The sequence below is a fragment of the Nerophis ophidion genome, linkage group LG28, assembly GCF_033978795.1.
Source record: "Nerophis ophidion isolate RoL-2023_Sa linkage group LG28, RoL_Noph_v1.0, whole genome shotgun sequence".
Taxonomy (NCBI): Eukaryota; Metazoa; Chordata; class Actinopteri; order Syngnathiformes; family Syngnathidae; genus Nerophis; species Nerophis ophidion.
In genome coordinates this window covers 19,239,305-19,253,853 of record NC_084638.1, presented here as the reverse complement: position 1 = coordinate 19,253,853, position 14,549 = coordinate 19,239,305, and the positions used below count along the sequence as shown (strand labels likewise).

The window sequence follows — 14,549 nt, the reverse complement described above, 5'->3', positions numbered from 1 at the left end:
CTGCTTGCTGCGAGCTGTGTAAGAGCGCTCACGATAACCCACAGGGGATCGTCTTCCCCCGCCTCCGGTGGTCCAGCCGGGTTGGGCACCATTTGTGGGCGACTCTTGCTCTTGCCGCTCGGGTTCCTCTGACCACCCAGGAAGGACATCGCTTTTTGAGCAGGTTTGACTCTTTTATTTTTCAATAAAGGCAGATGTCTTTTGCGCCGTCGTCGCTCCCACTGCTCGCTCCTTCGTGTCTCGCTCTCCGTCTCTCGCTCTCCGGTCCGCTCTTCAGTCGGCCGCGTCTTCATCTCTCGTATCTTGCGTTCTGTCGTTCTTGCTCTTTTGTTGCTGTTGCCGGCTCTCCTACTCCTTCCACGATCTCTCCTCCTTCTCCCCTTTTATACATCATGAGGAGATGGATTAATTGTGTCCCGGTGTGTGAGCCACGCACCTGATTTAGATTGTGGCGACGTCGCTCCCGGCACGCCCCGCCTCTACGCTCCGCTGCATTCTCCGCCTCCTTGCCGCCATCTTGGGCAGGGCTGCAGCGTGCCCTGCCCCGCCGTTGGGCCGTCGGCTCTGCCTCCTCACACTTGTATAGCGCTCTTCTACCTTAAAGGTACTCAAAGGGCTTTGACACCATTTCCACATTCATTCATTCACACACACATTCACATACTGATGGCGGGAGCTGCCATGCAAGGCAATAACCACGACTCATCAGGAGCAAGGGTGAAGTCTCTTGCCCAAGGACACAACGGACGTGACGAGGTTGGTAGAAGGTGGGGATCGAACCAGGAACCCTCAGGTTGTTGGCACGGCCACACTCCCATCCCTTTCAGTGTTTTTTTGCAACTGACTCTGACTTTGTCTCACCTCTCTATTTTTGGAGGTTAAAGTCTCCAGATTTTGAAGTATATTTCCGGTCTTGTCATCCTCGTACAGCAGTGCGGATGGATCAAAAGAGACGTCGGAGACGCTTTAATGAACCAAAAGTTGCTTTATTACCAGCCAGCGTCATTTACACCGGACTGCGGATCCTGGGAGGAGGTCAGGTCAAATATGGAGGACTCCTCTCCCAGAGAAGCGAAACCATCATTTTCTATATTTATTCTTTCACTATCTGGGTGTGTGCTAAAGCTAAACAGCACCACCTGACCACGAAAGGAGATGTTCATGTGTAAGTGTCTGGAAAACAACTGCTTTACGTCATAACTTGAAGGTTGGCATTTGAGCTAGACAGGTAGTCTCCTTTCAAGGATATGGTTGTCGCTTTTGCATTGCAAAGTCCCAATTAGGGCCTCTTTTCCTACGAGAAGTGATCCAATTCACCTGCGAATATCAAACTAAGGGGCCTTATCTTATCATGTGCTCTAACTGAAATACCACTGTTTACTCAAACCTGGTGATTTGCTTTCTCCGAGATGAATATAAACATTCACCGAGTGTAGAACATGATATGAGTCGATTAATACACTTCATTTTACATACTCAAAAGTTTGAACTTAACCTGCTCTCTGGAATATTTCCCCGGTGACTGTGTGAGTTTTGTGTAAACATGTTGATACACATTGTTACAAACTAAGAGGAACACCAACGTCTCATAAATATTGTGTGTCTGAAACTGTCTTGTTTTTATGAACAACATAAAACAATCATAGCATCATCCTCACATGAAAATTCATCTTCCTATAGACAATTTATTCAAGAATAGGTTTAATAATAAATATAAATTTAGTAAACATGTGGGAGTGAAAAGTATACAGACCTGTTCTGTGTAACAAAACTTGATGTTTTTGATGTTGTCGCTCCTTCTCCTCTTTTGTTGGACAAAGTTCCTCCTCGTACTCTGCTATCGTTCTTTCGCACATTTTCACACAATCACAACACTTTACACTCACAGTTGATCTCTGCTTAGATCACTTCCGCCTCTCTTTGTTAGCAGGTTACAAGCTAAGCTAACTGGCAAGCTAAGCTAGCTCGAGAAGCATCAAAGTGCGCTCAGACTAATATAACAGGATGCAAACAGTTATTAACAATGTTTACTCTTTTCAAAAGAGTCTAATAATTGACATATATGTGTACATGGATGCACAGATTAAAGAAAGTAACAAAGTAACGCTTTACTGTAACTCCGTTATTTTAGGCGGTAACTAGTAGTCTGACGCGTTATTTTGTTTATACTCAGTAACTCAGTTACCGTTACTACATGATGCGATACAGCGTTATTTTATGTTATTTTTTATGTAGTATCGGCAAAAAACTGAGATGATCTGAGTGTGTTTTACTGGAGAGCTGCAGAAGAGGCGCAGTGTGTGTGTCTGTGGAGGGCGGGGAGGTGTGTCTGTGTTTACAAACAAGACATCAATGCCGAGCCAAAGTCGAGTTCCTTAACATGGAGATATTCTCACTATTTTCCCTTGTCGAACACAGAGAAAATTAAATTTTAGTTAAATGTAAGTTGTGTCTTGGATCCAAGATCATATCTACTGCCCAGAACAGTGATTCAAATATGCTGAAACAGCTACAAATGCAAAATGCTTCGACAAAGCTAGAAAAGAGAGACATACTTCACCTTCACCTCCAACACCATCGAAGCAACAGTGGCTGAATTTTAACGAAGGCACTGCTAGCCAGGACAACATTGGTAGAGACATTGCAGCGTATAAGCTAGAAGACATGCAGGCTATTTCTACAGTGGAGTCACCCAATTTCAGGCAGCTAATTAGCATGATATCGGGCGTCAAACAGCAAATGGCACGGAAAACATGTTCCACGTACCTGGACACAGGACAGTGAGTACATAAAAATGGAAAGCAAGCTAAAGAAGACACTCCAAACTCTTTCTCTGCTCATCATTCAGCATTGAAGGGACACACTTTTTCAATTCTCTCATATACTCTTTCATTCTAGACTTCTAGAGTGTTTGATTGTCACATCAGTCTAAATGTATAAATTATAAAGTTCACAAACATAAAGAGGGATCTTAGTGGGCCAGGCCAATCTTTCGTTATCTCTAAACTACAAGCTCTGTTTCTATATGAGTTGGGGAATTGTGTTAGATGTAAATATAAATGGAATACAATGATTTGCGAATCATTTTCAACCCATATTCAGTTTAATATGCTACAAAGACAAGATATTTGATGTTTAAACTCATAAACTTTAATTTTTTTTTGCAAATAATAATTAACTTAAAATTTCATGGCTGCAATATGTGCCAAAGTAGTTGGGAAAGGGTATGTTCACCACTGTGTTACATCATCTTTTCTTTAAACAACACTCAATAAACGTTTGGGAACTGAGGAAACTAATTGTTGTTCTGGCTTGAAATAAATTGGCCCTCTAAAACATATATTTGTCTTTGTGTGTTGTGCGTAGACCACATGGCTTAGCAGAGTTCAGTGATGCAAATGCATGTCAAGTTGATCAACAGATTGTATTATTCTCCAGTGCAATAAAAGTACTGAAATGAAGGCTAAAAGGGAATTAATAGGAGCTTTAAACAAAGAAATAGTTTAAATGTTTACTCTTTTTTTTAAATAGGGTAACTAGTAACTGTAATTAGTTACTGGTTTTCAGTAACTAACCCACCACTGGGTGTCAAACTATATATATATATATATATATATATATATATATATATATATATATATATATATACATACATATATATATACACTTGTATATATATATATACATACATACATATATATATACACATGTATATATATATATATATACATACATATATATACATGTATATATATGTATGTATATATGTATATATATATAGATAGAGAGAGAGAGAGAGAGAGAGAGACAGAGAGAGAGAGAGAGAGAGAGAGAGAAAGTTATAGATATATAGATGTGATATATATAATGCCAAAGGAAATTTAAAAAGAAAATGAAAACCTCCCACATTCTAAAATATATTATAAAAATGTTTAGCATCAAAGACAAAAATAATATCATGAGTGTAATATTAATTTTGTTTTTTTCTTTCCTAATGCTACTGTCGTTTCAATAAATTGTTAAATATTTGAATATTTTTAGGAAAAAAAGTTGTATGTCTTTGTTTTGAAAATTTGAAATGGACAAGTTTACTTTTTTTTTTAGAAAAAGTAGATAGTATATATTAAAATAGTAAGGGAGTAGGTTTGATTTTGAGATTGGTGGGGACACAAAAGTGCTCCAAGGCAGCATTCTGAAAGTTTACTTTTTTTTTTTTTTTTACATTAGCAATCATAATTTCACGTCATGCAGATGTTATAGGGTAAAGTAACTAAAATGAAAGCAAAGGAGACATCTTCTAAAAGTTCTCATCTTTACTCTTTAGTGTAGGGCTGTAGTGCAACTGTGCATCATACTGTCAATTAACATAGCCTACTGTCCATCAACAACATCAGAAATACATTCATGCAATATAACATTGTAAATAAACATAAATGAACTGTTATAATCTTTTCCCCAACTTGTGTTTGAATCACTCACAATTTTTCCCTTCATCCACTTCTTTCTATAGCTGCTTTTGTACTGTAAATATGTTACAAGAAACTAAAAAAAATAAAACGGAAAGGTGAAATCCGGCGATCTGATTGGCTGTTAACCGTGGTTTAAATATTGAGCACGGCTACTATTCTAAAGCCTTATCACAGCTAGCCTATCACTCCGCCTCAGGCAGGTATGACTGGTATGATGGAAGTTGTTGTCATGTATCCATGACAACGTACTGTTGCAGTCCGTAGAAAAAGACAGCTGGAAGAACGGCAGCCTGGTGGGATATGTTTGTCAACGAGTGTGTTGTGCCACAGGAACGACAAGAGAACTTTCGAATGTCCAGGTCAGCTGAGATTCTTCTTAGCGAAAAACTTTGTCAATTTGTCAAAGGGGAGACAACGAGAATGCGGCCTCCTGTGGACCAGGGAGTACTAAGGAAAACAGCGAATGCATATGGATATATATATATATATATATATATATATATATATATATATATACACCACCATTAAAGAGCCCCTCCCTCCGACGCAACGTGACCTAGTACGCACGTGCGGAAAAAAAATGCGCAAGTCATAGTTACCTCTGACCTGGAAGTGTATTCTTACCCTGTGTTTCAATTTAGCCTATTGCCACATTTCTTTTAAAAGTCAACCTTATAACTATTGTAGTGACTCACACCTGAGCCATCATACATGAATCATATCTTTAATGGACGTGTGAAAGAAAACAATGTGATACATAACATTTTATAACAATCAATCTAGGGACCCAGATATCTGGTCAAGACACTGACTGAAATTGGCGGTTGTACTTGACGGCCGCAACCACCTTATGGTTTCACGATAGTGATGGAGTACCAAACTAGACGTTGAGTAATCGCTCGACCTACATCGCGGACAACAACTGATAGTCTGCTTTGCCAGTCCAAATGCATTCGCTGTTTTCTGTAGTAGTCCCTGGTCCACAGGAGCCCGCATTCTCGTTGTCTCCCCTTTTGACAATGGAACAATGTTTTTCGCTAAGAAGAATCACAGCTGACCTGGACATTAGAAAGTTCTCTTGCCATTTCTGTGGCACAACACACTCGTTGACAAATATATCCCACCAGGCTGCCGTTCTCCCAGGCTATATCCAAAACCGTCGCTCAACTTTGCTATGTTGCCATCTGAGATATGTTGTATCTGGAATAGCTGTAATCGCGTGTTTCCTTCTTTTAACGTATTCACAAGTGATTTCCACAAGCGTTTGCAATGAAGCTGGCTGTGGCGCATACTTTCTGACCTCACTTCCTGTGTGGGGCGTCACTTCTTCTCCGAACTCAGTTTGTAAACAATCAATGAGTCCATACAAAGCTAAGAGCCGAAGATTCAAGAAATACACGACGCACTTACCTGTGTAAAAAATGATCCAAGGAGGGGGACCTTAAACGATGGGTTTGTATGGCTGACACTGGTCTTGGGCGAAATAAGTATTTGTTTAAGGAGCTATCTGGCTTAATGTAGACAAGCTATGACTTTGCCTGTGACCTTTGGAAAATTTATTTCGTCAAATCTTTTAAGGAAGTCCTGGTCTTTGACTGTTCAATGGAAGAACAAACACATATATATATGTATGTATGTATGTATGTGTATATGTATATATATATATATCCATCCATCCATCCATCTTCTTCCGCTTATCTGAGGTCGGGTCGCGGCGGCAACAGCCTAAGCAGGGAAACCCAGACTTCCCTTTCCCCAGCCACTTCGTCTAGCTCTTCCCGGGCGATCCCGAGGCGTTCCCAGGCCAGCCGAGAGACATAGTCTTCCCAACGTGTCCTGGGTCATCCCCGTGGCCTCCTACCGGTTGGGCGTGCCCTAAACACCTCCCTAGGGAGGCGTTCGGGTGGCATCCTGACTAGATGCCCGAACCACCTCATCTGGCTCCTCTCGATGTGAAGGAGCAGCGGCTTTACTTTGAGTTCCTCCCGGATGGCAGAGCTTCTCACCCTATCTCTAAGGGAGAGCCCCGCCACACGGCGGAGGAAACTCATTTTGGCCGCTTGTACCCGTGATCTTATCCTTTCGGTCATGACCCAAAGCTCATGACCATAGGTGAGGATGGGAACGTAGATCGACCGGTAAATTGAGAGCTTTGCCTTCCGGCTCAGCTCCTTCTTCACCACAACGGAACGGTACAATGTCCGCATTACTGAAGACGCCGCACCGATCCGCTTGTCGATCTCACGATCCACTCTTCCCTCACTCGTGAACAAGACTCCTAGGTACTTGAACTCCTCCACTTGGGGCAGGGTCTCCTCCCCAACCCGGAGATGACATTCCACCCTTTTCCGGAAAAGAACCATGGACTCGGACTTGGAGGTCCTGATTCTCATTCCGGTCGCTTCACACTCGGCTGCGAACCGATCCAGCGAGAGCTGAAGATCCCGGTCAGATGAAGCCATCAGGACCACATCATCTGCAAAAAGCAGAGACCTAATCTTGCGGTTACCAAACCGGAACCCCTCAACGCCTTGACTGCGCCTAGAAATTCTGTCCATAAAAGTTATGAACAGAATCGGTGACAAAGGACAACCTTGGCGGAGTCCAACCCTCACTGGAAATGTGTTCGACTTACTGCCGGCAATGCGGACCAAGCTCTGGCACTGATCATACAGGGAGCGGACCGCCACAATAAGACAGTCCGATACCCCATACTCTCTGAGCACTCCCAACAGGACATCCCGAGGGACACGGTCGAATGCCTTCTCCAAGTCCACAAATCACATGTAGACTGGTTGGGCAAACTCCCATGCACCCTCAAGAACCCTGCGGAGAGTATAGGGCTGGTCCACAGTTCCACGACCAGGACGAAAACCACAAGGATCCTCCTGAATCCGAGGTTCGACTATCCGGCGTAGCCTCCTCTCCAGTACACCTGAATAAACCCTACCAGGAAAGCTGAGGAGTGTGATCCCATGATAGTTGGAACACACCCTCCGGTCCCCCTTCTTAAAGAGAGGAACCACCACCCCGGTCTGCCAATCCAGAGGTACCGCCCCCGATGTCCACGCGATGCTGCAGAGTGTTGTCAACCAAGACAGCCCCACATCATCGAGAGCCTTAAGGAACTCCAGGCGGACCTCATCCACCCCCGGGGCCTTGCCACCGAGGTGCTTTTTAACTACCTCAGCGACCTCAGCCCCAGAAATAGGAGAGTCCACCACAGATTCCCCAGGCACTGCTTCCTCATAGGAAGACGTGTTGGTGGGATTGAGGAGGTCTTCGAAGTATTCCTTCCACCTATCCACAACATCCGCAGTTGAGGTCAGCAGAACACCATCGCACCATACACGGTGTTGATAGTGCACTGCTTCCCCTTTGTGAGGCGGCGGACGGTGGTCCAGAATCGCTTAAAGCCATCCAGAAGTCGTTTTCCATGGCTTCCCCAAACTCCTCCCATGTCCGAGTTTTTGCCTCCGCGACCGCTGAAGCTGCACACCGCTTGGCCTGTCGGTACCTGTCCACTGCCTCCGGAGTCCTATGAGCCAAAAGGACCCGATAGGACTCCTTCTTCAGCTTGACGGCATCCCTCACCGCTGGTGTCCACCGAGGGGTTTTAGGAATGCCGCCCCGACAGGCACCAACTACCTTGCGGCCACAGCTCCGATCTGCCGCCTCGACAATAGAGGTGCGGAACATGGTCCACTCGGACTCAATGTCCAGCACCTCCCTCGTGACATGTTCAAAGTTCTTCCGGAGGTGGGAATTTAAACTTTCTCTGACAGGAGACTCTGTCAGAGTTTCCCAGCAGACCCTCACAATGCGTTTGGGCCTGCCACGTCTGTCCGGCATCCTCCCTCACCATCGCAGCCAACACCCCACCAGGTGGTGATCGGTAGAAAGCTCCGCCCCTCTCTTCACCCGAGTGTCCAAAACATAAGGCTGCAAATCCGATGACACAACTACAAAGTCGATCATGGAACTGCGGCCTAGGGTGTCCTGGTGCCAAGTGCACATATGGACACCCTTATGTTTGAACATGGTGTTTGTTATGGACAAACTGTGACGAGCACAAAAGTCCAATAACAAAACACCACTCGGGTTCGGATCCGGGCAGCCATTCTTCCCAATCACGCCTCTCCAGGTTTCACTGTCGTTGCCAACGTGAGCGTTGAAGTCTCCCAGTAGGACAAGGGAATCACCCGGGGGATCACTTTCCAGTACTCCCTCGAGTGTTCCCAAAAAGGGTGGGTACTCTGAACTGCTGTTTGGTGCGTAAGCACAAACAACAGTCAGGACCCGTCCCCCGACCCGAAGGCGGAGGGAGGCTACCCTTTCGTCCACCGGGTTGAACTCCAACATACAGGCTTTGAGCCGGGGAGAAACAAGAATTTCCACCCCAGCCCGTCGCCTCTCACTGCCGGCAACGCCAGAGTGGAAGAGGGTCCAATTCCTCTCGAGAGAAGTGGTTCCAGAGCCCTTGCTGTGCGTCGAAGTGAGTCCGACTATATCCAGACGGAATTTCTCGACTTCGCGCACTAGCTCAGGCTCTTTCCCCCCCAGTGACGTGACGTTCCATGTCCCAAGAGCTAGCTTCTTTAGCCGAGGATCGGACCGCCAAGTGCCCTGCCTTCGGCTGCCGCCCAGCTCACATTGCACCCAACCTCTATGGCCCCAGCTATGGGTGGTGAGCCCATTGGAGGGGTGATCCACGTTGCCTCTTCGGGCTGTGCCCGGCCGGGCCCCATGGGAACAGGCCCGGCCACCGGGCCCTCGCCATCGTGCCCCACCTCTGGGCCTGGCTCCAGAGGGGGGCCCCGGTGACCCGCGTCCGGGCGAGGGAAATCTGGGTCCATGCTTTTTCTTCTTCATAAAAGTCTTCGAGCTGCTCTTTGTCTGATCCCTCACCTAGAACCTGTTTGCCTTGGGACACCCTACCAGGGGGCTTAATGCCCCCGGACAACATAGCTCCTAGGATCATTGGGACATGCAAACTCCTCTACCACGATAAGGTTGCAGCTTAGTTTATCAGGGGATAAACTAATAACCAATCACTGTTGAAAACTACTCAAATTAAGAACAGGTTACAAGGAAGGCTGCAGCGGCGGAAAGGGACATCTTTTAAGAAATATAAGGAGGTTAGCCTCAGTTGTCTGAACAGTGACTTGAACCCTGGACCCTCAGATTAAAAGTGTGATGCTCTGCCGACTGAGCTACCCAGGCTCTTTTCAATGCTGATTTTGCCAATGTCTAAGAGAACAGCCATATTGGCAAACAGATGCAAGTGAATTAGTTAGGATGTTCAGTGACAAGCTGGGAACTGTTAAAGCCCACACTCGCCAATTGCTTGAACACAAACCTCATTATTGACAATTAACCCAGTCTTACATCGTCATCAAGGGAGAAGGTTTTGACCAAAAAAGAAACTTGTTTCCCGAAGATGGCAACTTTGAGCTGGATTTAACTTGGATTCTCCCCACAAGTTCGAGCCAAATGCCTTGGGGACCCAAGTTTAATGGTGATTTGAAAAACTAAAACCAAAAAGATGTCTTTAATCCACTTTAGTGCAAGATTCCGCCATTAAGGCTGGCAGGTCAGGGAGTCCATTTCAGTAGTGTAAGACCCACATGAGGCGTATTAGTAAAAACAACTGGTTAAAAAGAACACAAGATTGTGATGAAACCTGGGGCCAATCCAAACATTGTACTGGTATGATCCAGTTTAAGAGGTTGTTCAAATTAATAGTGCTTACAAAGTACAAAGAAGAAGAATTATGAGAAAGACTTTCAACCTTATTGGAAATAAGATATTCTTCATCTCAGTATGCTAATAATGACTGAATTAATTAATTACATATTACAAAACTGTTGTATTACTCATTCACATGTATAATTTTACAAATTTACTATAAAAAAAAAAAGTCAGTAAATGAATGTATGTATTTGTAAACCCTCTGAAGTGGGAAAGGGGTAGGATTAAATAAACTTTGCTTCTTCCTACTCTTTTTTGGACATGATGTAATGTGAAATGGTATGAAATTGTCTGATGTATTATGTTGTAAGTATGTTCAAGTAAGAAAGAAACTAAAGAAATAAATAAAAGAAAGAAAGTATTGATTAATTGAGCTCATAATGCAATTTTACCAAGGGATAAAGTAACAGCACAAAATACACATCAGTCATATTAAATTATGCATCAAGGCCAATACTGTACTGACATAAAATTGATATTTTTAATTTTGCCAGAGTACCGGGTTGGTTTCACATCTTGTTCAACCACTTACCAGAGGGAACCTCTTTTTTAAAAAATCATCATCAAACAGCTGGAAGAAAGGGTAAAGTGCTATGACCCGGATTTGAACAAGCGTTGCAGCGGCCACAACACAGAGTACTAAACACTACACAATTACAGCTGTTAACTAATCCCCCCCCCCCAAAAAAAATAATAAAAAATGCATGTTCCAGTTAGAGAGATATAAAAAAAAAAAAACCTCTTGAAGAAATGGGACTGAATTTTGTTTCAGTTCAACTAACGAAAACCAACGAGCTAGCCAGGAGTTGAGCCTAGAATCAGTTGATCTGTGGTCAGACGCGTTATTAATTGCGCCACTAGCCCTGTATAAAGAACTGTTTTACTGTAGTACAGCTTGTATATTGTACACATCTTACGCCAAAGGAACACACGGTTTACATTAGACTACCAAAACAGGGCTTTACTGACTGCTTATGTTGGACATGTAGAGCTGGGCCTTCACCAGCTCTACATGTTGTAGCTAACCTCCACTAAAAATTTAAGCAAAATGTTTCTGGCAAAAGTCTGGGGAGCATCCAAGTTAAATCACTGTGTGGACTGGAGCCTGCAATGCCTCAGACTGGAAGTCTCTCCAGAGAGTGGTGAGGACGACAGAAAAGATTATCAGGACTCCTCTTCCTCCTATCCAGGAGATCGCAAAAAGCTGCTGCCTGACCAGTGCTCAGAAAATCTGCAAAGACTCCTCCCACCCCCACAAAAGACTGTTTTCACTGCTGGTCTTTAGGAAGAGTTTCCACAGCCTCCGTAGCAGAACCTCCAGGTTCTCTAACAGCTTCTTCCCTCAGGCCGTAAGACTCTTGAACGCATCATAATTAAATTATCCCCTCAACTCCCCCCAAAATGGATTAACTCGCTGGAATAAAAAAGACAATATAACATACATCCATAAACCTGGATGCATATGAAAAAGTGCAATGTATTTATCTGTACAGTAATCTATTTATTTATATCTGCACCTTATTGCTTTTTTTTTTATCCTGCACTACCAAGAGCTAATACAACAAAATGTTGTTGTTATTTGTACTGTAAAGTTCAAATTTGAATGACGATAAAAAGGAAGTCTAAGTCTAATCCAGCTCAGAGTTGGCAACTTCGGGAGAGGAGCTTCTTTTTTGATCAAAACTTTCTTTGTTGATGACGATGTAAAACTGGCATAGCTGTCAAAAATGAGCTTTGGATTCAAGCAATTGGCGAGCTTGAGCTTTGACAGTTCCCAGCTTGTCACTGAACATGCTGACTAATTCACCTTCACCTGAGATTGACAATATTGCTGTTCTCTCAGATGTTGGGCAAATCAGCATCGAGAAGGGCCTGGGTAGCTCAGTCGGCACAGCATCAGACTTTAAATCTGAGGGTCCAGGTTTCAAGTCCCTGATCAGGCAACTGATGCTAACCTCCTTACACTTCTCCAAAGACATCCTTTTGCCACACTGCAGCAGTCATTTTAACCTTTATTTTAACTGTATTTATAGTTTTCAACAGCGATTGTTTTTTCTCTATTTCATTTGAAAAACTGAAATCCAAAAACATCCCTCACATCCACTTAAGCTCTGGTAGGAGAGCGTTAAAATGTGATCATCTGAAGGTTTAACATCAATACCTTGAACATAAATTGTTAGACAGTGTATCTGTATGAAAGTTGTGGTTAATCTTTTGCTGTAGGTGTGTTGAATGCACCCTCACATCACACTGAGCTCAGCTTTATTACTCTCAGTTTCAAGTTATACAGTCCAAGAAATACCACTAAGGCAACAAATTTGTGTTTGAAACTGCCCAATGTAAGGGTCAGTTAAAGACCAAACATTGGCTTAAGTAACGATACACTGTTAAACCACGTAACGGTTGTCCAAACTGAAAATGGAGGAAAGGTTTGAAACAACTGTTGCTAGGATTCCACCAGCAAGGCTGGCAGGTCAGGGAGACCATTTCAATATTGTAAGAGCCACAGAAGGCTTATTAGTAATAAGAATTGATTGAGAAGTTCACAGTTACGCTGAAACCCGGGGTCGAACCAGGGACCTTCAGATCTTCAGTCTGATGCTTTCCCAACCGAGCTACTTCAGCTATATGAATGACTTTTGGGTTCACTTATCCAAGTGTAACCAAGGTCTGCCCTATTGGTGACTTTTGAGGGGTGGAAGGAGGCCTTTCCAAGGGTTTTCAAAGCCTAGTCTAAAGAATGTCCTGCACTTCATGACTGAGCATTTCAGGGTCTCTAAAAAATGTACCAAAATGCTTCTGAAGAATATTTTACTATCGAGAATTTTATGATTATTGCAAACATTCGGCAGATTTTTCAGAAAGTTTTCAAAGTTCTTAGGGGGCTAATAATTAAGTCTTCAGGTGTAAAATAACTATGCTTAAAAAAAAAATGCAGTTTAAAGGGTAAAGTGCCATGACCGGGATTTGAACCGGGGTTTCTGCGGCCACAAAACAGAGTACTAACCACTATACGATCATGACTGTACCTACTCTCCCTGATTGATAATGTGTTTGCTACCCTGATGTCTAATGTTAAACGATCTATTGAAGCGACATTCTGTTTGAACGACATCATGGAACTGAATCTCATTCAGTTTGCTAATACCTAATGTTATGGGAACATTTCTGTCTCATCCAACAAATAAAGTCAATGGACGTCCTCCTTCATCCAGGTCATTGTATTCTCAGGTCATGAAACAAATTGTTCAGTTTGTCCTAGATGACGTTTCGCTCCTTATACAAGCAGGCTTCATGCTGGCATGGCTTGTCAGTCAATAAAGTGGCCTACATTTTTTCCTAGACCTCTCCCTTCATTCCATATATTCATACAGCTGTTGTGGTGGTGTTAACATACAAGTCATTGTCCAAGAGTCTCTTTAAAACCTGAGTTACATGGACTTGGTGAGTGTCACTGTCAGGTGAATAAATCAATATATCGTCAAGGTAGAAATTCACAAAATGGTCCAGGAAGTCTCTTAGAACTTCATTGATAATGGCTTGGAACACGGCGGGAGCATTGGTGAGTCCAAAGGGCATGACCCTGTATTCATAGTGGCCGCTCTTCTACTCGTCTCCCTCTCTAATTTGAACCAGATGGAAAGCGTTGCGTAGATCAAGTTTGGTGAACATTTTGACCTGTTGGAGATGGTTGAAGACAGAAGAAATGAGGGGAAGAGGGCAACGGTTCTTGATGGTAATGTCATTCAGTGGGCTGTAATTAATGCAGGGTTTTAACAACCCGTCTTTTTTCTTCGCAAAGAAGTACCTTGCTCCTGCTGGCGATGATGACGGGCGAATCAAGCCAGCTTCGTGTGATGCCGATATGTAATCGTTCATGGCAGCCCTTTCTGGACCAGAGACGGAGTACAGACGCCCCTTGGGAATAGTGGCACCGGGAAGCAGGTCGATGGCACAGTTGTAGGATTGGCGGGGCGGAAGTGACAGGGCTTTTGTCTTGCTGAAGACTTGTTGCAGGTGGTGATAACAAGAAGGAACAGACTTTAGGTCCGGAAATTTAGAGTCTGTGGCAGGATTGGCAGAAAAAGGATTAATTTCCTTGACACTTTTTCCCTGGACAGTAGAAAAAACACAGTTCTTGGTGCATTCCCTCCCCCATTCACTGATCTTCCGTGTTTTCCAGTTAACCCAAGGATTATGCTGGTACAGCCATGGATGCCCCAAGATCAGAGAATGGGAGGGTGAAGTAATTAAGTACGGACAAATCTTTTCCTGATGGCAATCAATGTTCATTTGGACAGGTTAACTGATGTGTGAGATAGTGAAAAG

General features: G+C 43.7%; 2 non-coding genes and 1 pseudogene across 2 annotated transcripts; 1 reads left to right on the top strand and 2 right to left on the bottom strand.

The window, feature by feature from the left end:
* LOC133545505 (major histocompatibility complex class I-related gene protein-like) overlaps positions 1 to 14,549 on the top strand; it is a 93,355-nt pseudogene that overhangs the window by 65,824 nt on the left and 12,982 nt on the right.
* Positions 9,620 to 9,692, bottom strand: trnak-uuu (transfer RNA lysine (anticodon UUU)). The gene has a single exon. It is a non-coding gene; the product is annotated as a tRNA-Lys (tRNA).
* Positions 12,773 to 12,845, bottom strand: trnaf-gaa (transfer RNA phenylalanine (anticodon GAA)). Its single transcript has one exon. It is a non-coding gene; the product is annotated as a tRNA-Phe (tRNA).